General features: G+C 45.4%; 1 protein-coding gene across 5 annotated transcripts in view; it reads left to right on the forward strand.

Annotated features, from left to right (window-relative positions):
- The window catches only part of LOC104592555 (uncharacterized), a 43,486-nt gene that overhangs the window by 9,691 nt on the left and 8,923 nt on the right, over positions 1-24,872 (forward strand). The gene's annotated exons all lie outside the window — the stretch shown is intronic.

Here is a 24,872-nt window from a genome sequence, read left to right on the forward strand (position 1 = left end):
CAAGCAAGCATTTACTCATGTATGTAGGTATGGACATATATATATGCACATAGCAGCTGTTTTATATAGTGTACAATATCTCTTCCTATGCAATGTGGTGTCTTTTTATCAAATTCTTTGAGAGCAAGGTTCAAAATATCACAAGATATTGGGGCATATCAGGCATGTTGTATTGTTCCAGTAGCACCTGATATGCCAAATAACAGGTGTTTTGACCTTTGACCACTTTCAGGGGGGTAGCCAGGCTTAAGAAAGACTGCATGTAAAATTTTGAAAAAAAAATAAAAATGGTGGAGTGTGCCTATCAAACACCCAATATGCAAGTTCGTGCGTGTTAGGTGTCTTGATACTTTGAAGTTTGAACCTTGTTTGAGAGAATATATGACCATAGGTAATTCCACTAGATATGTAGCAATCATTGGTCCAATCCTGTCTAGCAAGAGGGTTCTCACAAGGAGGCAGTATCCTTTGGAACTTAATTTCTTTTGCTATCTCATGGATTCTATTGAAGGAGAGGAATAACAACATATTTGAGAGATTTTGAGAATAGAAGTGTATAGAGGAGTTCTCTCTCTCTCTCTCTCCCACCCCTTCAACCCTGATGAAGGTGGGGCACAATCCCAGGTTCCACTACAACATCAGGTAGAGACTTTACCAGAAAGCTAGCTGGTACCTTCATAGAGGAGTGACTGGATTCATTTATTGTTTGGTGTTACTTTTTAGTATATTTTGAGAGCCTAACTTCACATCATTTCTGTAATGATTTGCAGCATATTGTGTTTCAACCATTAGATGTGTATAGGCTGTATACTTTGTACATGAGCCAACTTGGGATTCCTATTCCTTTTTGGACAACTAATGTAATACGAATTTCACACTTGTAAAAAAATAGTAGTAGTCATATAAATCAATAATAAAATGAAAGAAATGCAAAACAAACCAGTGTTTCAAAAGGCATGCCTAGGTGCAGAGGCACAACTCACCTGGTTTAATTTTCACTTTGAATAGGACTTATATATCATGCTTATGTATTTTAATTCAAGTCAATAGGATTTTTAAAGCATTTAATTTCTTCTAAAATTCAACTTTGAGTTTATTATTTTTTTTCAAAAATTTGCACCTTGCTTTGAAAAGGTGTGTTACCTTGAACCTCAGGTAGTAGAAGGCCCTTGCACTTTTCTTGTATGTTGTGCGTTTAAAACACTAAAACAAATGTTATGAGGGAGAGAACTTACTGGCATCCATACCAATAAACACTTCTTCTAAGCATTTTATTAAGAATTAGAAGTTTTCTAGACTTCACATCTAGATTAAAGACACAGGAGACCAATGGTAGTCTGGATCTGTACTGGATTTTGGATTCATTGTCTTGGAACCTTGGTGGTGTTTGGTTCCCATCCCCTTCTCCGAGGTAGCAGTCTCTTCATCGTATGAGGCTATAAAGTTTTCTAACCCACCTTCAGTCATTAATGAAGTTTTCTATCATGTCTGAAAAAAATGAAGGGGAAGAGGGGGAAAGGGGTATAAGGTGGAGGGCTTGCCTCGTGCTCTTGAAATTCTTTCAGATGGAGCCTGGTATAAGGTTTGGCTGGCAACGGAAGTTGAGGTGTCTCTTTGGGGGAGACGACCAGAGGTAGGGGATGATGACGTGGCAGTGGGATGGAGCACATGTGGCACCCAAGGAGTAGAGAAGCAACCTACTGCGCGTGACAGAGTAATTAGAGAAAATGAACAGTCGTAGGGTTTTTCCACCTCTCGAAGCCTTCCTTTAAAAGCAATTAATTCAAATTTTTTTGAATTAAATTCAAGAGTTTTAGGTGGCCTTTCCTATGCTAATGTGGCCAGAAGAGATTGTTACTCGACGCGTCTTAACAAGGCCACCACTTCTGAACTGGGTGTAAGATTGGCCGAGCCATCTTTTGGTCCACTCACCACTTGTAGCGGGCCACGTGACGACTTAAGTCATCACGTGGGGCGGGACAAGCCCTATTTGATTGTAGACGGAAACGTCCGTCTATCTTCTTCCAGAAAAGAGGAGCCCAATTTGTTTGCTTCTCAGGGCTATTAGAAATCGCGAACAAGCGGAGGAAGGCGTCCCCTAAGCTGGAATCTTCGTCCGGACTGTGGCGAGCAAGCTTCCAGTGTAGAAGATCGCCCAAACCCACACTACAGTAGGGGTAAAATAAAAGAGAGAGAGGAGGAATATAGAGGTTGGATAAGTTGCAGCATGGAGAGTGATGAAGAGGGGATTTCAGAAGACAGATTTGGAGACTCCGGTAAACTTGAACAGGGTAGACCAAAGCTCAATTTTGGACAAGCCTCTACCAAGGTTTGGCCCCTTGTAAGTAGCCATTAAGGTGGTAGGTCATGCTTACCCAGATCTAAACAAGAGTACATCACAGAGAGGTGGACAACCGGGTAGAGGAAAAGGTATTTGTGTAAACCAGTTGACGAGGAATAGTTCCCTCCAACCCGAGGAGATTGAAAGCTCCAATTGTTCTTTACAGGGTTTGAAAACCAACCACCCTCCTCTGCCCCTTTCCTACAACCCTAAGTTGGAACTAGGTAACTCTGACAACTCTGTCAATTCAGTTTGTGCTACTGATGAGTGTTCTGTGTCCATTGTTCCAGATTCCTTTTCCAACCAAGAGTCAAAGGTCCATGGACAGGAAGCCGCAATGAGATTACAAGGGGAGGAGGGGGAGACAATTGTAGGATTACAGGGCAGGGATAAAAGGATATGGGGTATCATTGAGAGGATAATGGGTGAAGTGAAGAGGAATGATTTACAAAGGGTGGGTACAAATGGGACAGAAAGAGTGCCTAGTGGAGAGAAAGAGAAAAGGAATGAGGAGAGGGGTAGACATGGAGAGCTTGGAAAGCTAGATAAAAAGGAGAATTGTAGGGAAGATTCAGTGGCAGAATTTGTGGGAAAGCTGGGGTGTAAACTGAAGAACCCAAATGATTTAAAAGCATTTCTACGAAAAAAGGAGGATAGAAAGTTCAAGAAAAGAAAATTGAGTGAGGTTGAGAGATTAAAAAGAGATATTGAGGGGGATAAGAAGTTTGGGGCTAGAGGGGATAGAAGGAAAGGGCCCAAGTAGATTTTGGTGGTGATAGGGTAGATTCTTGCAAAATTGTGATGAGAATCGTAAGTTGGAATGTGAAGGGGCTAGGTAGTGCTAGAAAGAGAGCAACAATCAAAGAGGTGTTTAAGAAGTTCAATCTAGATGTGGTATTGTTTCAGGAATCCAAAAGAATGGATTTTGACTGTAGGTGGGCGAGAAGTGTCTAGAGAGCTAAGGGGATTAAGTGGGCGGCTGCTCCGTCGTGGGGGTCCTCAGTTGGTATTGTGACTTTGTGGAAAGATGTGTTTCGACTGCTGCTATAGTAGTCCGGACAAGAAGAGGAGAAGAAGAAGAAGAAGAAGAAGAAGAAGAAGAAGAAGAAGAAGAAGAGAAGAAGAAGGGTCAGTCGAAAATCTGATGGTTCACCCATCCAGTCGATCCCCTTAATCTATATTAGATTCTAATAATGTTTACAAAGACAGAAATGCCCTTACTTAAGTGTGGGGCAGAGTAACTCTAATAACACTGCCACATAAGCAAGTTACTTAATAAACAGAAGAAGACTAAACTACCCCTATTCGGCACATCTTAACACTCCCCCTCAAGCTGGAGAATATATGTCATATAATCCCAGCTTGTTACATAGATAGTTCACTTTCCCTGAGCTTAGAGCTTTTGTAAACAAATCTGCCCACTGGTCATTGGAGCCCACATGTTCTGTGTTTATCTCTCCGGCAAGAACCTTCTCTCTCACAAAGTGGCAATCAACCTCTATGTGCTTTGTTCTCTCATAAAAGATAGGATTGGATGAGATATGGAGTGCAGCTTGGTTGTCACAGTACAATTTCATAGGTTTATCCATGTGAACCCAATTTCTTGTAGGAGATTCCTCAGCCACACTAATTCATAGGTAGTGTGAGCCATGACCCTATATTCGGCTTCAGCACTGCTTCTGGCTACAACCGTCTGCTTTTTACTCTTCCATGTCATAAGATTTCCTCCTAGAAATGTGCAATAGCCTGTAGATCTTTTGTCACTCACTGAGTCTGCCCAGTCTGCATCTGTATACCCAACTACTTCAAGTTTTCCTCCTGGTTTATACAATAGCCCACGGCCTGGAGCTCCTTTCAGATACCTCACAATTCTAAGGACTGCATTCTAGTGAGGTATACGAGGGTTCTGCATGAATTGGCTCACCACACTGACTGTAAAGGAGATGTCGGGTCTCGTGATAGTCAGATAGTTCAGCTTTCCCACTAGTCGTCTATACCTTCCAGGATCTTCAAATACTTCTCCTGTATCACTGCTCAACTTAACATTTGGTTCCATAGGGGTCTCAGCCGGTTTTGCACCTAACAGTCCTGTTTCTTCCAATAGATCAAGGACATATTGCCTTTGGCACAGATTCACACCTTGTTTTGACCTGGCAACCTCTATTCCCAAGAAATACTTTAATGTTCCAAGGTCCTTTGTTTGAAAATGATTTTGCAGAAATACCTTTAGTTTGCCAATCCCCAATTTATCACTACCAGTGATGACAATATCATCCACATAGACCACTAATAAAATCTTCCCAGCTTCTGAGTCATAGCTGAACACTGAGTGATCAACCTGGCATTGCTTCATTCCAAAACTCTTCACCACTTCGCTGAACTTCCCAAACCAAGCACGTGGAGATTGTTTCAACCCATAAATTGCTTTCTTCAGCTTGCACACCTTACCACCCTCCCCCTGAGCAATAAACCCAGGTGGTTGCTCCATATATACCTCCTCCACTAGATCACCATGGAGGAAGGCATTCTTTATGTCAAGTTGAAGGGGAGGCCAATCATACATAACTGCCAAGGAAATTAGGACACGAACGGAACCAATTTTAGCCACTGGAGAGAATGTCTCCATGTAGTCCACACCATACAACTGTGAGTAACCTTTAGCAACAAGTCTGGCCTTTAGACGCTCCACACTACCATCTGGCAAGTATTTCACAGTATACACCCATTTACAGCCCACAGCATGCTTACCAGGTGGGAGAGTAGTAAGTTCCCACGTTTGAGTATGTTGAAGAGCAGAAAGTTCCTCCTCCATTGCTTGTCGCCATCCAGGTGAACTAAGAGCTTTTTGAACATTGTTAGGTATGGAAATAGAACACAAAAGTGAAACAAACTGGCGATGTGAGGTAGAAAGACGAGATAATGAAACAAAATTGGAAATGGGATGGAGTGTAGAACTACGTTTACCTTTCCGTAAGGCAATGGGTAGGTCAAGATCTGAAGGTTCAGCAATAGGAGCCATGAGAGGATCCGCAGATGAGGTAGAAGCAGGAGGGGCCGGTGTCGTTCGACGTGTATACACTTGTCGGATCGGTGGTCGTTCAGTGGTGACCTGCACTGGATGAGGAGATGAGTCTACTCCAACAACAGCCTCTGGAACTGAATCACTGACAGGAAGAGGAAGAGGAAGAGGAGGTAAGGGTGAGGACAAGGGTGCTTCATGACTGGAGAAGAAGGGGACAGACTCAAAAAAGGTGACATCAGGGCAGACATAGCACTTCCGGGCAATGGGATTATAACACTTGTACCCTTTTTGAGTCCGAGAGTAGCCAAGGAAGACACATTTAATTGAGCGTGCATCTAGCTTGTCTATTCCAGGACTCAGATTATGAACAAAGCACACACAACCAAAGACACGAGGAGTTAATGGAAACGGAGATAAAGTGAGAAACAAGATGGAGAAGGGGGACCGACCATGAAGAATAAAAGAGGGCATCCGATTAATGAGAAAACATGCAGTGAGTACAGCATCACTCCAAAACCGTTTAGGAACATTCATGTGGTGAAGCGTAGACCGAGCAATTTCAAGAAGATGACGATTCTTCCGTTCAGCCACCCCATTTTGTTGAGGGGTGAAAGCACATGAGGCCTGATGAATAATGCCATGCTATTCTAAATACTGTTGAAATGTAGTAAGAAAGTATTCCCGACCATTATCTGAACGGAGAACTTTGATTGGAACACCAAATTGTGTGCGTATTTCAGCATGGAATTTTTGAAAAATGGAAAATAATTCACTTCTTTCTTTCATTAAGTAAATCCATGTCATTCTTGAACAATCATCAATAAAGGAGACAAAATACTTGTACCCATTATAAGACTCTATTTTGATTGGACCCCAAACATCTGAATGAACCAAAGAAAAATGACTCAACATACGACTCTCAACTCTTGGACTGAAGGACACACGATGGTGTTTACCAAACTGACATGACTCGCATTGTAAAACTGACAACTGACTCAATGATGGAACCAACATCTTGAGAACCTTGAGAGATGGATGTCCCAGTCGGCAATGCCATTGTAGAGGAGTAAGGGAAGTCTGAAGTGCAATTGAAGATCCACCACCGTCAAGGTAATACAATCCACCATCTTCATGCCCCCCACCAATCTTCTTCCCCGTCTTCAGATCCTGAAAAACACAAGTGGAAGGAAAGAAGGTAACAAAACAGTTAAGAGCTTTGGTTATTTTACTAACAAACATAAGATTGAATGGAAACTTAGGTACATATAAAACAAGTGATAAGGGGACAGGAGCCAAGTCAACATTACCAACACTATAGATGGGAGATGAGGGCCCATTGGCAAGTGTAACAGTTTGTGATGTGGAGGTTTCAGAAAGAGAAGAGAACACACCTGGAGTCCCGATCATATGATCTGAGGCTCCAGAGTCAATAATCCAGGAAGGAGTTTTAGATGACATGCAAGCAATACCTGATTGGGCATGTGTGGCAGTGGTATGCTGTGAAGTAGTTTGAAGGAACCGTTCATACTCATCACGCGGAACACTCACCATCTCCCTCCCAGAAGTAGATGTAGATGTGGGAGGTGTTCGGTCTACCAGTTTACTGTCACTAATAGCAACCTTGCCTGCTACAGCATGATTAGCCCATTTAGAGGGAGGGCCATGTAGGTCATAACAGAAATTCATTGTGTGTCCATCCCTACCACAATGAGTACACTTCCTTATAGAGTTGTTTTTTCCTCTACCACGACCTCCCCCTGAGTCACGGCCACCCCGACCAATCATGGAATTGCCACGGCCCCCTCTGGAATGACTTTCCCCTCTTGTACTATGTCCACCACCTCTAGCTGTCACAAGTGCTGATCTATCATACTGTGTGGCGTTCTCTGTCTGGCCCAAAGAAATTCTACGAAGTCTTGAGAATACTTCCTCAAGTGTAGGAAGGGTAGAGCCCCCCAATATTTGAGCTCTAACTGGTTCATATTCCGACTTCAGCCCCACTAAAAATCTTGTAACATCTAGCTGCTCCCTTTGCTGTTGCTAAACTTGAATATCTGGAGTAAGGGGATGATAGACATTGAGTTCATTCCTTATATTCTTCATGCAGGCATAGTACTCTTCTAGTGTTTTGGTTCCTTGTTGTAAATCAAAGTACTCCTGATACAGCTGATATACTCTTGTTGTGTTATCTTGTCCAGAATATAGCTTCTTAGCATGCTCCCATATATCCTTAGCTGTATCAAGGAACATGAAGTTGGCACTGATTTTGGGTTCCATACTATTCCACAACCAAGTCATGATTTGAGCATCTTCTTGTTCCCAATCATCAAACCTTGGAGAGTCAACCGGTGGCTTCTCATCTCTTACATTCTTTACTTTCTTCTTTGCCTTGAGAAAAACTTCCACTGATTTAGCCCATGGAACATAGTTCTCCCCATTTAGCTTAATTGAGGTCATTTGTACCCCTAGGTAATCGGAGGAAATTACTACACTAGGTTTCTGATCATTGTAGCCATCTCCTATTGCTGCCATTGTACTCTTTCACAGTTGTCTCTAACTTTACTTCTCAACTACAAGCTGATTGATGTTGTTCACAGTTTGATATTTCAGCACCTATTGCAGCCTCAAAACACCACAGTGGAAGCACATACTTGTTCTTATTCACACTACTGCTGACTTCACACACTTACGTCCCACATAAGCATCAGTTTACCATTCACTAATCACAAGTAGAGCCCCCCTTACAACCACTCAAGCACCACAACATAGCCAAATCTGCTGCACCCAGTTCAGACTTGTTTAGCACACTTAATAGGGCATTACACAACCACAAGGAGTTTGGCAAGGTCACTGCATTCTACCTTACACCACTCGGCCACTTATAGCAGCCCTAACACCATTCAACAACTTACAGCAGCCCTAACACCATTCAACAACTTACAACAGCCCTACACCATTCGGCTACTGCACACACAGCCCTTCCTAGGGCAATAATGAACCTAGTTCTCTAGGTTCTACTCAATACTAACAGCTTCTTGTAGGGTTTCTACCCAGAAATATAAGTAACACTAGAAGAAGAGAGAACCGACCTTCCTTTGAGAATATCAATCAACCATTCACTGCTGAAGTCACTTTCCTTGTTGAAGAAGGTTATGCGCAGCAGAGAGACAAGCTGTAATGTTTCTGACCTAGGGCGAACCAGTTCTCTCCATCGACTGACTAGAAACGAAGGTGAAGAGTCACGAACAATGTTGAGGTGCTTTACCAACTGACGTAGGTCAGGAGCATGGCTCTAATACCATGTTTCGACTGCTGCTACAGTAGTCCGAACAGGAAGAGGAGAAGAAGAAGAAGAAGAAGAAGAAGAAGAAGAAGAAGAAGAAGAAGAGAAGAAGAAGGGTCAGTCGAAAATCTGTTGGTTCACCCATCCAGTCGACCCCCTTAATCTATATTAGATTCTAATAATGTTTACAAAGACAGAAATGCCCTTACTTAAGTGTGGGGCAGAGTAACTCTAATAACACTGCCACATAAGCAAGTTACTTAATAAACAGAAGAAGACTAAACTACCCCTATTCGGCACATCTTAACAATGTGCTTATAGGACTGGAGGAGTTGATTGGGGATCATTCTTGATGTAACCGTTTTTGGTCACGTACCATTTTTTGTGATGTATAAATTTTTTGGCTAAGTACCTCGTTGTTTGACCCGGTGGTGACGTGCCTTGGTGATGAGCTACTTGGTGGCGAACTCCCTGGGGGAGAACTACTTGGTGACGAACTGCTTGGTGGCGAACTACCCAGTGGCGAGCTCCCTGGTGGAGAGCTACTTGGTGACGAACTGCTGGGTGGCGAACTGCCTGGTGGGGCTCCCTGGTGGCGAACTGCCTGGTGGCGAACTGCCTGGGGGCGAACTGCCTGGGGGCGAACTGCTAGGTGGCGAACTGCCTGGGGGCGAACTGCCTGGTGGCGAACTGCCTAGTGGTGAACTCCCTAGTGGCGAATTGCCTGATGGCGAACTGCCCGGTGGCGAGCTGCCTGGTGGCGAACTACCTGGTGGCGAGCTTCCTGGTGGCGAACTGCCTGGGGGCGAACTGCCTGGTAGTGCTCCCTGGTGGCGAATTGCCTAGTGGCGAACTGCCTGGTGGTGAACTCCCTGGTGGCGAACTGCCTGATGGCGAACTCGTCACTTGACTTTCTCCTAGGCGGTCTGCAACTCAGAGGAAGGTGGAGCTCCCTGGTGCAGCGCAACCCGACTACCCTCCGCGTGAGGTGATTTTCTCTCCTTTGTAGACGGCGGGAGCTGAGGGACCTGCGAGAACTGAATCAGAGGACCCGAGGGTATTTTCTCGGCGGGGACTCTCCGATGCCTAAGTTAGCATTCTGATTACAGAGGGCTTGGAGAGAAATGAGAGAGCTAGAGAGCGGGGGGTTACCATCCTTTTTTCTCTCCTCTGGCTTTGGGGGTCGGAGTCCTTATATAGTGGTGCCCTCGCAGGTTAGGTGGGTGAAAAGCCTTCAAATGGTAAGATGTCATATCCCGTCAGAACCGGGGTACGGTGATGAACTCCTCGAGGTTGTCAGGCTGGCGCTTGTGCCAGGCGGCTAGGTCGGCGCCTGGGCCAGGTTGTCAGGTAGGCGCCTATGTCAGTCGGCGGGTCGGTGTCCAGGCCAGGTTGCCAGGCCGGCGCCTGTGTCTGTCGGCGGGTCGGTGTCCGGGCCAGGTTGCTAGGTCGGCGCCTGTGTCAGTCGGCGGGTCGGTGTCCGGGCCAGGTTACCAGGCCGGCGCCTGTGTCCGGGTCAGGTTGTCAGGTCGGCGCCTGTGTCCGGGTCAGGTTGTCAGGTCGACGCCCGTGTCCGGGCCAGATTGCCAGGTCGGCGCCTGTCTCCGGGCCAGGTTTCCAGGTCTGTGCCTATGGCAAGCTGATCCGGCCAGGTCGCGCAGGCCGCGCGCAGGCCGTGCCAGGCCGCGCAGGCCGCGTGGGCCATGCCAGGCCAGCCAGACCGGTGCCCGGGGGGTACACCAACTTGGTAAGTTGTTGCCTGGGTGCTTGCCTAGTTGTCACGAGGTGCCACGTGTCGCAATTTCACTGGAGGGCCAAATCTGCCCTCATCAATTGCCCCCCACTCCCGAGCTGAGAGTAACTTAGCGAAGGGAGTAGATTTCTTTTGGCTCGTAAGTCGACGAGCTAGTAAGTTTTGATCCAATTCCTTAGGCTTTGGGAGCTGCCTGTATGTGGCGAGCTGCCAGTAAGACGAGGGGGTCTCTGCTAGTTCAGTAGTGTAGCCCTTAGGCTCTGGGGCAACTTATAGTTCACTTTTGTTGATTTTGTTCCTGCTGAGAAAGCGACTGGATATTTAGCAATAATGTGGCCCGCAGGCTTTGGGAGTGACTCGTAGTCTACTCTTTTTTGACTTTTGCTCGTGCCGGAGAGGCGACCGGGCCTTAAGCAGTAATGTGGCCCGTAGGCTTTGGGAGTGACTCGTAGTCTACTCTTTTTTGACTTTCCCGTGCCGGAGAGGCGACCGGGTCTTAAGCAGTAATGTGGCCCGTAGGCTTTTTGGGAGTGACTCGTAGTCTACTCTTTTTTGACTTTTGCCCGTGTCGGAGAGGCGACCGGGTCTTAAGCAGTAATGTGGCCCGTAGGCTTTGCCTGTGAGGTGTCGAGCTATGATTGTGCTGCATCAGCTTCGTAATGCCGATCACCCACTCCTACAAGAAGCTACTAGGAGCTCGACCTTCGGGGGCAGCACTACTAACTTTAGGTTGCCAGCTCACACGGGAGCCTTGGAAGGCTCGACTAGTAAGGGCGCCTATGTAGTCTGTTGGCCGTCAACTCCCGCGGAAGCCACGAAGAGTTCATCTTTGTAGGGGGGACCTTGCGAAGAGGACTGATGAGGCATTATCTGAATTGAAAGTAAGGTTGGTAGAGCTACTTAGTCTGTTAGCCCCCTGCATAGTTTTTGAGTTCATAAAAAATGTAAACTATAAAGTGATAGCTTCAAAAAAGTGAGGACTTAGCTTTGGTAAGATGAGAACTTAGCTTTTGTAGGATGAGAACTTAGCTTTTCGTAGCGTTTCCCACAGACGACGCCAATTGATGTAACCGTTTTTGGTCACGTACCGTTTTTTGTGATGTATATATTTTTTGGTTAAGTACCTCGTTGTTTGACCCGGTGGTGACGTGCCTTGGTGATGAGCTACTTGGTGGCGAACTCCCTGGGGGAGAACTACTTGGTGACGAACTGCTTGGTGGCGAACTACCCAGTGGCGAGCTCCCTGGTGGAGAGCTACTTGGTGACGAACTGCCGGGTGGCGAACTGCCTGGTGGTGCTCCCTGGTGGCGAACTGCCTGGTGGCAAACTGCCTGGTGGCGAACTGCCTAGTGGTGAACTCCCTGGTGGCGAACTGCCTGATGGCGAGCTGCCCGGTGGCGAGTTGCCTGGTGGCGAACTGCGTGGTAGTGCTCCCTGGTGGCGAACTGCCTGGTAGTGCTCCCTGGTGGCAAACTGCCTGGTGGCTAGCTACCTGGTGGCGAACTGCCTGGGGGCGAACTGCCTGGTGGCGAACTGCCTGATGGCGAAATTCCTGGTAGTACTCCCTGGTGGCGAACTGCCTGGTGGTGAACTCCCTGGTGGCGAACTGCTTGATGGCGAATTGCCTTATGGCGAACTCGTCACTTGACTTGCTCCTAAGCGGTTTGCAACTCGGAGGATGGTGGAGCTCCCTGGTGCAGCGCAACCCGACTACCCTCCGCGTGAGGTGATTTTCTCTCCTTTGTAGATGGCGGGAGCCGAGGGACCTACGAGAACTGAATCAGAGGACCTGGGGGTATTTTCCCGGCGGGGACTCTTCGATGCTTAAGTTAGCATTCTGATTACAAAGGGCTTGGAGAGAAATGAGAGAGCTAGAGAGCGGGGGTTACCATCCTTTTTTCTCTCCTCTGGCTTTGGGGGTTGGAGTCCTTATATAGTGGTGCCCTCGTGGGTTAGGTGGGTGGAAAGCCTTCAAATGGTAAGACGTCATATCCCGTCAAAACCGGGGTACGGTGATGAACTCCTCGAGGTTGTCAGGTTGGCGCCTATGTCAATCGGCGGGTCGGTGTCTGGGCCAGGTTGCCAGGCCGGCGCCTTTGTCTGTCGGCGGGTCGGTGTCCGGGCCAGGTTGCCAGGTCGGCGCCTGTGTCCGGTTCAGGTTGTCAGGTTGGCGCCTATGTCAGTCGGCGGGTCGGTGTCTGGGCTAGGTTGCCAGGCCGGCGCCTTTGTCTGTCGGCGGGTCGGTGTCCGGGCCAGGTTGCCAAGTTGGCGCCTGTGTCTTGCTCAGGTTGTCAGGTCGGCGCCTGTGTCAGTCGGCGGGTCGGTGTCCGGGCCAGGTTGCCAGGCCGGCGCCTGTGTCCGGGTCAGGTTGTCAGGTCGGCGCCTGTGTCCGGGTCAGGTTGTCAGGTCGGCTCCTGTGTCCGCGGGCCAGATTGCCAGGTCGGCGCCTGTGTCCGGGCCAGGTTGCCAGGTCGGCGCCTGTGGCAGGCTGATCCGGCTAGGTCGCGCAGGCCGCGCACAGGTCGCGCCAGGTCGCGCGCAGGCCATGCCAGGCCGTGCCAGGTCGCGCGCAGGCCGCCCGTGGGCCACGTGTAGGTCGCGCCAGGCCAGCCAGACCGGTGCCCGGGGGGGACACCAACTTGGTAAGTTGTTGCCTGGGTGCTTGCCTAGTTGTCACGAGGTGCCACGTGTCGCAATTTCCCTGGAGGGCCAAATCTGCCCTCGTCAATTCTGTTTCTTTGAAGTTTAGGCAGGTGGAAGATGGTTTCGAATGGGTTCTAACAAATCTTTATGTGCCCAATGACTATAGGCAGAGAAAGAAACTATGGGAAGAGTTGAGTGATATTAGGGGCCTTTGGGAAGGACCATGGTGTCTGGGAGGGGATTTTAATGTAGTGAGACTCACAGAGGAAACCAACAACCCTAGACAGAGAGTCACAACAAGTATGAGGAGCTTCAATCAGTTTGTGGATTCGTTTGAGCTTAAAGAACTCCCAATGCTTAACAATACCTTCACCTGGTCCAACCTCCAATCAAGCCCAATTTGCTCTAAGCTAGACAGGTTTCTCTTTTCTATAGATTGGGAGGCACATTGGGGTTACTTAACATTTAGGGTGCTCCCGAGGCTTACCTCAGACCACTAGCCTATAGTAATGTGCAAGGAGGATTTGAGAGGTGATGGTCTTGCCCCGTTTAGGTTTGAAAACATGTGGTTGACCCACCCGGGCTTCATTGAGAAAATCAAGGAATGGTGAAGCACTATATCTGCTAGTACAATGGGAAGGAATGAGGTTCCATAAAAAGCTTCAGTTCTTAAAATCCCAAATAAAGGAGTGGAACAGGTTGGAGTTTGGGAGAGTTGAGGAAAGGAAACAGGTGTTGGTAGAGCAAATAGAAGAGCTGGATATGAAGGAAGGAAGGGATCTTTTTGGTGAAGAAGATAGAGAAAGGAGATGGAGTGTAAGGAAGCAATTGGAGGATCTTTTGATTATGGAGGAAATAAGCTGGAGGTAGAAATCTAGGTGCAAGTGGTTGAAGGAGGGGGGTAGAAACACTGGGTTCTTTCACTCAGTGGCAAACGGTAGAAGAAGGAAGAATTTCATTTCAAAGTTGGAAGTCGAAGGAACAATTATTTCCCACCTGGTAGAAATAGCAGAAACCTTTGTTGGCCATTTCAAATCTATTTTCAGAAGACCTTTAAATGAAAGGATCTGGTTGGAGGGTTTAGATTGGCCGACTCTAAGTCCAGAAAACAGAGTGGTTAGAAAGGAGATTTGATTTGGAGGAGATAAAGGAAGCAATCTTTTCAATGGATAGAACAAAAGCTCCAGGTCCGGATGGGTTCACAATGGCTTTTGATCAAGATCGTTGGGGTATTGTGGAGGAAGATATTGGGTCAGTGTTTGAGGAGTTCCACAGAAGGGGAATAATCAACCCAGGCTTGAACTCCATTTTCATTGCTCTGGTTCCTAAGAAGAAAGAGGCTTCACAACCAAGGGACTTCAGACCTATTAGTTTGGTGAACAGTTTGTACAAAATAATCGCAAAAGTGTTGTCTCTAAGGTTAAAGAAGGTTCTTCCTTCTATAATTGCACCTAACCAAGGTGCTTTTGTGATGGGAAGACAAATTACTGATCAAATCTTGATTGCAAATGAGAGTCTGGAGAGTTTTAGGAAATCCAAGAAGAAAGGAGTGGTGTGTAAACTGGACTTGGAGAAGGCTTATGACTTGGTTGATTGGTTCTTCTTGTTGGAGGTGTTGAAAAGTTTTGGCTTTGGAGACAGTTGGTGTAATTGGATTTGGGGTTGTATTAGAAGTTGCCACTACTCAATCTTGGTGAATGGAACTGTGGTGGATTTCTTCCCTACCTTGAGAGGAATAAGACAAGGTGATCCACTATCCCCTTTCCTATTCACTCCGATTGCTGATGTACTTGGGAGATTGATTCAGAGAGCAGATTCAAGGAATTTAATAAAAGGATGGAGAGTAGGAAGGGAGGAGATAGCTCTTACTCATCTACAGTTCGCAGATGACACTATCCTTTTCTGTGAAGGTGGGGACATTGAGTGGATTCGGAACCTAAAGTTGGCAATACAACTCTTTGAGCGGGTATCCAATCTTAAGGTGAATTTGGGTAAAAGTAGTTTGGCGGGTGTGAATCTGGAGGAGAGGGGGCTTAGAGAGTATGCAGATGTCTTAGGGTGTGCAACCTCGGATTGGCTGATGGCTTACTTAGGCCTCCCCCTGGGGGATAACCCTAAGAAGGTAAGCTTTTGGAACCCGGTGGTGGAGAGATTTGGGAAAAGGCTTGCCTCTTGGAGGAAAAATTATCTTTCCTTGGGGGGGAGAATCACTTTGATTAGATCAACCCTAGCTAATCTTCCTGTGTACTTCCTATCTATGTTTAAGATCTCCACAAAGGTCTATAACACTTTGGAAAAGCTTATGAGGGATTTCTTGTTGGAGCCTGGAGAGGAGAAGCGGGACCATGGGGTGAGTTGGGAGGTGGTAACTAGAGGTAAAAAGCTAGGAGGTCTTGGGATTGGGAATCTTAGGAAGAGGAGCATGGCATTGTTGGGGAAATGGCTATGGAGGTTTCCGTTGGAAAGAGACAAGTTGTGGACAAAGATTGTGGCTAGTGTACATGGGTTGGAAGACAATGGTTGGGAACCTGGAATCTTGGCAAGGATTACAGCCGCTTCTCCTTGGTCAGCCATACACAAACTACTTCCAGTATTCTCCCCTTGTATCAGGTATGGTCTTAACTCCGGTAATAGAATAAAATTTTGGGAACAACTTTGGGTCGGGGACTCACCTCTAATGGACCAATTCCCCTCTTTGTATGCTCTTTCTGATTTGAAAAATGAACCCATTTCTTCCTTCTTAACCCCCTCAGACTCTCCTTCAAGGTTTGGGTGGAACCTAGGGCCTAGAAGGGCAATTAGGGACACAAACTTGGACCACATTTTGTCTTTGTTAGCCATCCTTGAAAATGTCTTCTTGGATCCCATTAAGGAGGACACCAGATTTTGGGTTCCCTCCTCTTCAAGTGTTTTCTCTTGTGCCTCATTTTTCGAGACTTTAACTCAGCCTTCTGATCCCATTGGGTTGTCTTTCCCGGTTAAAGAAATTTGGAATAGGCCCATTCCTCCTCGGGTTGGTAGTTTTTGTTGGGAAGCTTTTTTTTTGATGAATAATAATAATTTTATTGATTCAGAAGCAAATTAGAGTGAGTTCATACATCATCCCAACGAGAGGCGCGAGCTGCAGCCCCTCCTTGAAACTTACAAGTAAACTAGGAAAGAAAAACAAGAATCACAACTAAGCCCAAAATAATTCTTCCCTATTTACCCCTTGCTTAGCTAACACATCTAACAAGGTATTTGCTGATCTCCCCACCCACTGTACAGTGACCAACATATTCCTTTTCAACCAACTAAATTTCTTCATTTCATTCTTGTATCGCCACATAGCCTCTTCAGAATTTTTCAACCAACCCACCACCACTTTGGAATCCCCCTCGATTATTAGGTGTTGTACCCCCAACTGGTTTGCGAATTGGACCCCTTGTACAGCAGCTAAAAGTTCTACCCTGATGGAATTCCCAAATCCCAAGGGACCTGAGTAGAGCAACAAAATCTCTCCCTTCTCATTTCTCAAAGCACCCCCACTCCGGATAATCCTGGATTACCCATGCTGCTTCCATCAAAGTTCAACTTTATTGAGCCTTCGGGTGGAGGAGACCAGCTTGTAATTGATTTGTCCTTTAGAGATGAACACCTTGCTACTGTTGACCAATTTCTCCAAATGTCATTAAAGGAGAATTGATGAAAGATTTCCAAGGTCTTCAGCCAATGTATTGCCTTGTTTAACACACAGTCTTTCAAATCTTGGCTGTTCCTTTCCTTATCTTGAAAAATTCTGAGATTCCTTTCTTCCCAAAGAGTCCAAGTCAAGGCAGCACGAGCACATCTCCACATAATTCTCCCTATTTTTGTAGGCCAATAAAAGGTAGAATGGTTGAAGAGCATGTGAACTTCTGCTGGTAGACTCCAACTACCCCCAAACAACGAAAGTAGCCAATTCCAAAGGTCTGTAGAAAAGGGACAAGATACTAATAGATGGTAACAATCCTCATCGTGAGCTCTACAGAGGATACACCAATTAGGAGAAATACAGAGAAAAGGTCTTCTCTTTTGTAGGTTGTCTAAAGTGTTTATTTTCCCATGGAAAACTTCCCAACAAAAAGCCATAATTTTTGGGGGAACTGGCTTGGTGAGTAGAAAGTTGAGAGATGGACTTGAAGAAAGAAGCACAAGTGAAGGTTCCATTGGGTCTAGGAGTCCAAACCCTCTTATCTGGCTTGGAGGGATCCAAACAAACCTGATTAAGACAACCAAGAAAAATAGAAAGAGACTCAATTTCAGCATCCCTAAGTCCTCTATGAAACCCAAAATCCCAAGTAGGATCTAAGGGTGTTCCCAAAGGTGAGACAAATTTTGAGACCACCTCTTTTTTGTACAAAGAAATAGAAAAAAGCGAAGGGAACAAATCCTTTAACGGTGAGTCTCCTACCCAAATATCCTCCCAAAAAAGGATAGAGTTGCCAGAACAAACTTCATACCTGATAAAATTGAGGAATTGAGGAAGGGTGTTGTGAATAGCCTTCCAAGGTGCTGCTAGGTTAGCTTGCCTCGATACACCAGCATCCCATCCATTCTCTGACCTCCCATGAATGCTTCCCACCACCTCATGCCACAATCTCTCTCTTTCCAAAGGCCATCTCCACAACCATTTCCCTAACAGAGCTTGATTCTTTCTAGTTACCCTCCCAATTCCCAAACCCCCCTCTTCTTTACTTCTGCACACAATTTCCCAATTAACCAAGTGATCCTTTTTTTCTTGTCCTGGCTCCCATAAGAAGTCCCTTATCAACTTCTCCAATTTCCTAGCTTCCCTAACTGGTATCCTAAAGACAGACAAATAATAGGTAGGTAAGTTAGCCAAGGTAGCTCTTATTAGGGTAATTCTCCCTCCTAAAGAGATATAGTTCCTCTTCCATGAGACTAATCTCTTCTCAAACTTTTCTAACACTGGGGTCCAAAATCTACTCTCCCTAGGATTTGCCTCTAAAGGAAGCCCTAAATATGACATAGGCCAAGCATAGGCGGAACACTCAAAACACTCCGCAATAGCCTCGACCTCCCCTACCTCCAAATTTATACCTGCTATGCAGCTCTTTTCCAGATTTATTCTCAAATTAGAGACACTTTCAAATCCTTTTATTAGCTCCTTTAGGTTTGCTACCTTTTCACTAAGAGCTCCTTCACAAAAAATCATTAGGTCGTTTGCAAACTGAAGGTGGGTGACGGGGACTTGCTGTCTCCCTATTCTCCAACCCCTAATGGCATCTTCGCTGTCAGCCTTAGTAATGATCCTACTGATCACATCAGCTACTAAGGTAAAAAGGAAGGGTGAAAGTGGATCCCCTTGCCTGACACCCCTGCAAGCTGGAAAAAAGTCCCTCACCGTACCATTTACCAGAATAGAGTAGTGACAAGTACTGATACACCCAAAGATCCAACTACACCACTTCTCCAAATCCACCATTTCGCATAACCTCTAATAGAAACTCCCAGTCCACCAAATCCTAGGCCTTTTCAAGATCCAATTTACAAATGAAACCTTTCTTACTAGACATTTTCATTTCCTCCACACACTCATTCGCAATTAAGATCTGATCTATTATTTGTCGCCCTTGAATGAAAGCCCCCTGGGTTTCACTAATGATGGAGGGAGGACTGTTTTGATCCTCAATGAGAGCACTTTAGCCAGAATTTTATAGATGCTTGTCACCAGACTAATAGGCCTATAATCTTTTGGGTGGTTGGCATCATTCTTCTTAGGTATCAAGGCCAAAAAGGTGGCATTAATTCCAGGGCTTATAGTGTGATTGTCTGCAAATTCCTTAAAGACTTCAGCTAAATCCTCTTTCAACACCTCCCAACAGTCTTGATAAAAACCCATTGTAAAGCCATTTGGACCCGGAGCCTTGGATCTATCCATTAGAAAGACAACTTTCTTAATCTCTTCTTCCTCGAAATCCCTTTCCAGTCACCTTGCCACTCCTTCATCAATTCTTGGCCAATCCACTCTTTCCATGATTGTTCTCTCACTCAAAGGCCTTTTATAAATCGATTTGAAGTGGTCCACAAATTTTTTGGCTATGTCATCCTGGTTGGTAATCACCTCCTCTCCTATCTCCAGCTTGGTCACAAAATTCTTTCTTCGTCTCCCATTTGCCAAATCATGGAAGAATCTAGTGTTCCCATCACCTTCGTTAATCCACTTGTGTCTAGATTTTTGTCTCCAACTGATTTCTTCCCTCAATAACACTTCTTCCAAATCCTTTTTTAATTGTCTCCTTAACACTCTGTCCTCCTCGGTCAGCCCATTGTGAGATTCCTTTACATCCAAATTCTCTATTCGAGAGATTAGGCCCAATTTTTGCTCCTCAATTCTACCAAACTGATCTCTATTCCACTCTTTTATTTTGGCTCTCAACCTTTTTAATTTCTTATGGAACTTGATCCCCTTCCATCTTACCCCCCTCTCCTCCTCACCCCACCACTCCTTCACTTTTTTCACAAAATCTGGATGGGTAAGCCACATATTTTCGAATCTAAAAGGTTTGGGTCCTATAGGAAAAGACTCAGTTCCTATTTGGATAGGACAGTGATCGGAGGTGACCCTGGGTAACGCCCTAGCAACCAAGTTTTCCAAACTATTCTCCCAGGCAAGGTTAAATAAGAATCTATCCAACTTCGAGCACAAAGGGGTTTCCTGAAGGTTGGACCAAGTGTAACTGGCTTGCAGCAGAGGTATTTCCTTCAGTTCACAATCTTCAATAAAACCATTAAATTTCCTCATGCTTGTAGAGATTACCTGTTGGGGATTACTGGTTTCATCAGAGAATCTAATGACGTTAAAATCCCCGCCCAGGCACCAAGGACCATCCCATAGCCCCTTGATTGCATATAGTTCCTCCCACATCTCATTCCTCTCTCTATAGGAATTAGGGCCATAAACATTGGTTAAGACCCATACACACCCATTTTCTACATTCTTGCACTTAATGGAAACTGAGAATCTGCCTATCAATTCTTCCACTACTTCCACCACATCCTCCCTCCACAGTGTTACAATCCCCCCCGAGGCTCCCCAAGAAGGAGACGAGCTCCAACCTAAACCTCTAGACCTCCAAAAACCCCTCACCCATCTCCCATCTAATTCCATTAGTTTGGATTCTTGTAACAGCACAATATCAGATTTTTCCCTTCGGAGTAGGTCTTTGATCGCCCTTCTCTTCCTTGCACTCCCTAACCCTCTTACATTCCAGCTAATAATTTTCATCGAGACAAAATAGCAAAGGACCCAATAAGAGGCCATATTCTCCTCATTTTAGGCCCTTCCTCCTATCCCCTCTACCACTGAATTCTAAATCCCCCTCAATGTCTGAAATTAGCCTTTCCACTTCAGATTTTTTTTTCTCATTTGGTCCTCTTTTCCCCCCCTTCCCAATACAGCAATCATCCTTTTTCTTTTCTCCATCCTTTCCAGCCAATGTTTGAGAAAGAATTTTACCCCGCTCACACTTATTTTGGCTACAACATCTTTCTATGAGTCCTTCCTTTTTATTTTGTTCCTCCATCATTGTACAGATCAACTCCCAAATTCTATCCGCCTCCCCCTTACTACTTCCTTCCAACACCCTCTCTCCTCCTTCCACTATCACCCTCTCTCTTGCATCAGAACCTCCTGGATGGGAAGCTGGGATATCTGTTACAGGCATAGCAAACAAGTCAGTACCTAAAACAGAATTGACACCCATACCTGATAGAACGGGGGTAGGACTAGAATCACTGGAAATGACTTGCTGACAGGCGGCAAATGGTTTTAAAGCCTTTCCCCTTTTTGGACAAGGTTGTGAAGTAGACATGGTGAAAGAATCACTTCCTGACGACCTACCCACTTGGAAAACCTTTCTCTGTGTTTCCGACACTGGAATACCCGCATCCATCCTCACGGCCGATTCTTGTCCCTCTCCACCAACATCTTGTAATTCATTAGACTCAGGGTCAGCTCCCTCGACGAAGGGAGGAGGAGTTTTCACAGCTTTAGAACCATTTGTTCACCATTTCTAGTCTTCCCGCCACCTGCCTCTTCAGTCTCTTCCTCTAAAAACAACAACTCTGTATGCAAACTTTCTATTTCAAGAAAATCATTGTTGCTTTCCGGAGACAGACTTCCCAGATTTGGCGTTTCATCTCTATCAGAATCGTCATTGCTGTTTTGTTCACTCAACCAATCTTCAAGCCCTGTTCTATTCTCATCACTAGGCTTCAGGTATCTCGGGTTGCGCCTATCTGGTGAGAGACGGTTCGCCAGGTTGGATGGGACCCACTGTAGAGAGCCTCGAGACTGCGAGTCTTGAGATTTTTTTGCGCCTGATCTGTTCGATCGAGAGGAGGGGTTCGGGGTTGAAGAAGATAGACGCTTTATCTCGTCTATCAGCTCATCCCTCCTCCCAGTCACGTGCTTACTTAACGTGTCCCTCAGCCCATCTGTCATATAATGGGCCTTGGGCTCAAGACTATAGGAGCCCAACTTTAAGGCCTTTACTTGAGATGCCTTCTCCGGCCCACCATAAAAGGGATCCACTCGATTGGGCCCTTCTTTTCATCCCACGTGACCACTTAAAGAGTCACGCCCCCCTGTTTTAATGGTCGAACCAGCAACCTTCCCTGTCTGAGGTTGTTGGTTCAGCCCTCTCCCTTTCGACACTAGAAGATTTTTGTCTGTTTCCCCTGACACCACCTGCGCAAAGGATCTGCCATTTGTCATAACCTTTCCTTGCTTTCTCCAGGTTTGACCTTCCAACTGCCCCAAAGCTTTTTGGCTTCCCAGAATTTGTTGGCCCTTCTTAGTGAAACATCCCTTCCCATTTGAATTACCCAATCTCACAAGTCCACATAGTGCTTCTTCTTCCTCCTTCTCCCCTCCTACCATACAAGCCTCCTTCCACAGCCCTGCTTCAATGGAGGAAGCTAACTAGACAGAGACAAAGCTCCCCTCTGTTCGTACCTCTACCTTTCGTGGAATTTCTTCTGACTTCACACCACTTGGCAGGATTGCTACTGAGTAGAGATCGCCCTAGAAAGCACCTTTCAAGATTCCTCCACACAACACAGCTATAGACTCTGCTATTTCTTGTTTCCATAGATGGAATGGCAAGCCTATTACACGCACCACCACACCATCTTCAACAAAAAAAATCATTGGAGTTGGATGTTGGATTCCATTTGAAGACTGTGAATGATCCGAACTCAGCTTGAACATTGATAGCTGATATTTCCAAATCATTCTCTATTGGATCTAGGATGGCTTTACAGTTATCGAAGGGGGTTACTATGAAAACACTCTTCAACTTCAACCTGGTTGCCAGTAAGTCAGCAACCCTCCTCCAATCATTAACCTTTTCCTTGGCTTGTATCACAAACTTACTATCCCACTCCTCTCTCTCTAGACCTCCCACCATTCTGCAATGGCCTTTTGTTTTTGCCATGACCATTGGCCCTTGTTTTACCCTAATGTTGCTGAGATATGCCTTCTCCTCTCTTATGGAGGCTTTTTTCTCATTTGCTACTCTTTGAGCTAAGAACTCTTTTTTACCAAAAAATTCAGCCAAAGCTATGAAGAACCCCTTTCTATTCCTCTTACATTCAACAACATATCTTCTCCCTTCTAGTGTACTAAAATCCTGCCAGTTTATCTGCTTACCTTTTGAACAGGCTCCAGCTATGAACTCTCTTAGCCACTCGATCACTTCTAATCCTTCCAGCAATATTGTACCCTTCTTCGCTTCCCTTACCTTCAGGCTTACTTTCCCCTTGATTCTCATCTCTTCGAACAGGAGATTTTTTGCTTCTATCTTCAAGGATCTCCTCCACTGACCTGCCTGCACGAACTGCATCTCCTCCACTAAAAATCTTCCCACTGTCATCTTCTCATTCGTTGCCCTCTACATGCAGTCATTATATGCAAGGAAAGTTGAAGTTGAGGACTATGTGCTTTTCTGTCTAGCTAGAGTTGAACTGAGGAATGAGAAGATCACTTTTCGGTTGGAAAAAAATTTTGAAGAAGAGAAAAAAAAAGGTAGTGTTTTCAATGAATAGATCTAAAGCCCCTAGGCCAAACAGTTTCACTATGGCCTTCTGTTTTTTGTTGGGAAACTTTCCTGGAAAGAATTAACACAAATGACCTACTTCAGAAGAAGAGACCCAACTATTGTTTACTTCCTAATAGATGTACTCTCTGTAAAGCTGATGGGGAAACTGGTTACTACCTTATGGTCACTTGTTTGGTTGCTAAATCAGTTTGGGAGTGAGTCTTTTCCCTTTTTGGGTGTGTTTGGATTCCCCCTGGGAGTGTCCAAAGCTTGTTCTTTCCATCTTTTTTCATATGGCTGAAGAAGAGAGGGAAGACTATGTGGAGAAGCATTAGGGCTGCAGTGTGTTGGTCTCTATGGGAAGAAAGAAACTCACGAATATTTTCAGATAAGGAAAGAACCATTGGAAACTTATTAGATCTAATCCTGTTAAGGGTGGCACATTGGTTGAAAACTATGGAATTGTTCTCAGATTATTCTTTGGCTGATGTGGTGAGAAATTGGAAGGAGATAGCCTCCTCTGCCCTCTGTAAGAGGACCTGTAGTCCTTCGTGGTCCCCTCCTCCTTCTGGGTTCATAAAATTGAATTTTGATGGTAGCTGTATAAGGAACCCAGGGCCTTCTGGGATTGGGGGAGTATTCAGGATCGAGGCGGGGGCTATTATTGCTATGTTCTCAGGCCCAATTGGGGAAGGAGACTCTTAGGGCTGAGATCTTCACAGCCCTAGAAGGTATCCAAAGAGCAAGGGAGTTGAACATCAGATGTTTGGTTCTTGAAGGTGACTCGGAGGTGGTGATTAGGTGGCTAAAGGGGGGAAGCAGCGGATTATTCTTTTGCTGAGTAGGGATGTTGTGGTTCATTACAACTAGGTGAAAAGGACTGCTAATTCTTTTGCTGATGGGTTAGCAAAGCAAGGGGTGGATAGGGTTTCGACTTTTTGGGCTAATTTTTGAAATTTCCTTGTATTCTTTGGTGGGGAGTCAAGTCTTTTTACCTCCCCTTTGTACCTAAGCTTCACATAGTTTCATATCTTTAATAAAGTTTCTTGTTATTGATCAAAAAAAAAAAGGGGGGGAGGGGTAGTTGCCTAGTAGCGTAGGTTCTTGAGGGGTTATGCTGTGTGGGGTGTTGTGGGGTCTCTCTCCTCATCAGTTCTCAAGGATCGAGCAGTTGGACTGAGTCTTTTTGTCTATTTTGGGATGGTAGTTTCTCCCGGTGGTTTTGTTTCTTTGTGGATTTCTTATCTTTTTTTGTTGGGGTATTTGTTATATGCCCATTGGCATATTGCTCATTAAGTTAATGAAATCTAGGAGATCTTACCATGATTGGTAGTTTAGCTACAGTGGATTCCTAAGGAGCTGAACTCTGCAGCTGATGGTCTTGCTCAATCCAGCACCGCTATAGATTTTCGTAAATTGACAGCTTATTGCTTGTCTAGTTCTTTGTAAAAAATGAGCTTACGAGCTATCTGTCCATGGGTCTTGTGCAACATTTTAGATTATACATCCTTCCAGAGACTTTCTCCTTTTCACATGGTGCAATAAATACTATTATCTTGTCCTTTTTTGCCAAAGAAAATCATATGAATAACTTTGTTTGTGCCAGGTTGACTAGATCAGTGATGCCTATTTTACTGGTGATAATGAAATTCCTTTGCTCATTGCTAATCATCTAAAAAGAGAAAATTGGCATTGCAGATATTTTTCTCTACTTTTTTTCCTGCTGACATTTATGTCTCATCTTC

This window comes from Nelumbo nucifera, chromosome 8, assembly GCF_055504915.1.
Source record: "Nelumbo nucifera cultivar China Antique chromosome 8, China Antique-T2T, whole genome shotgun sequence".
Lineage (NCBI taxonomy): Eukaryota > Viridiplantae > Streptophyta > Magnoliopsida > Proteales > Nelumbonaceae > Nelumbo > Nelumbo nucifera.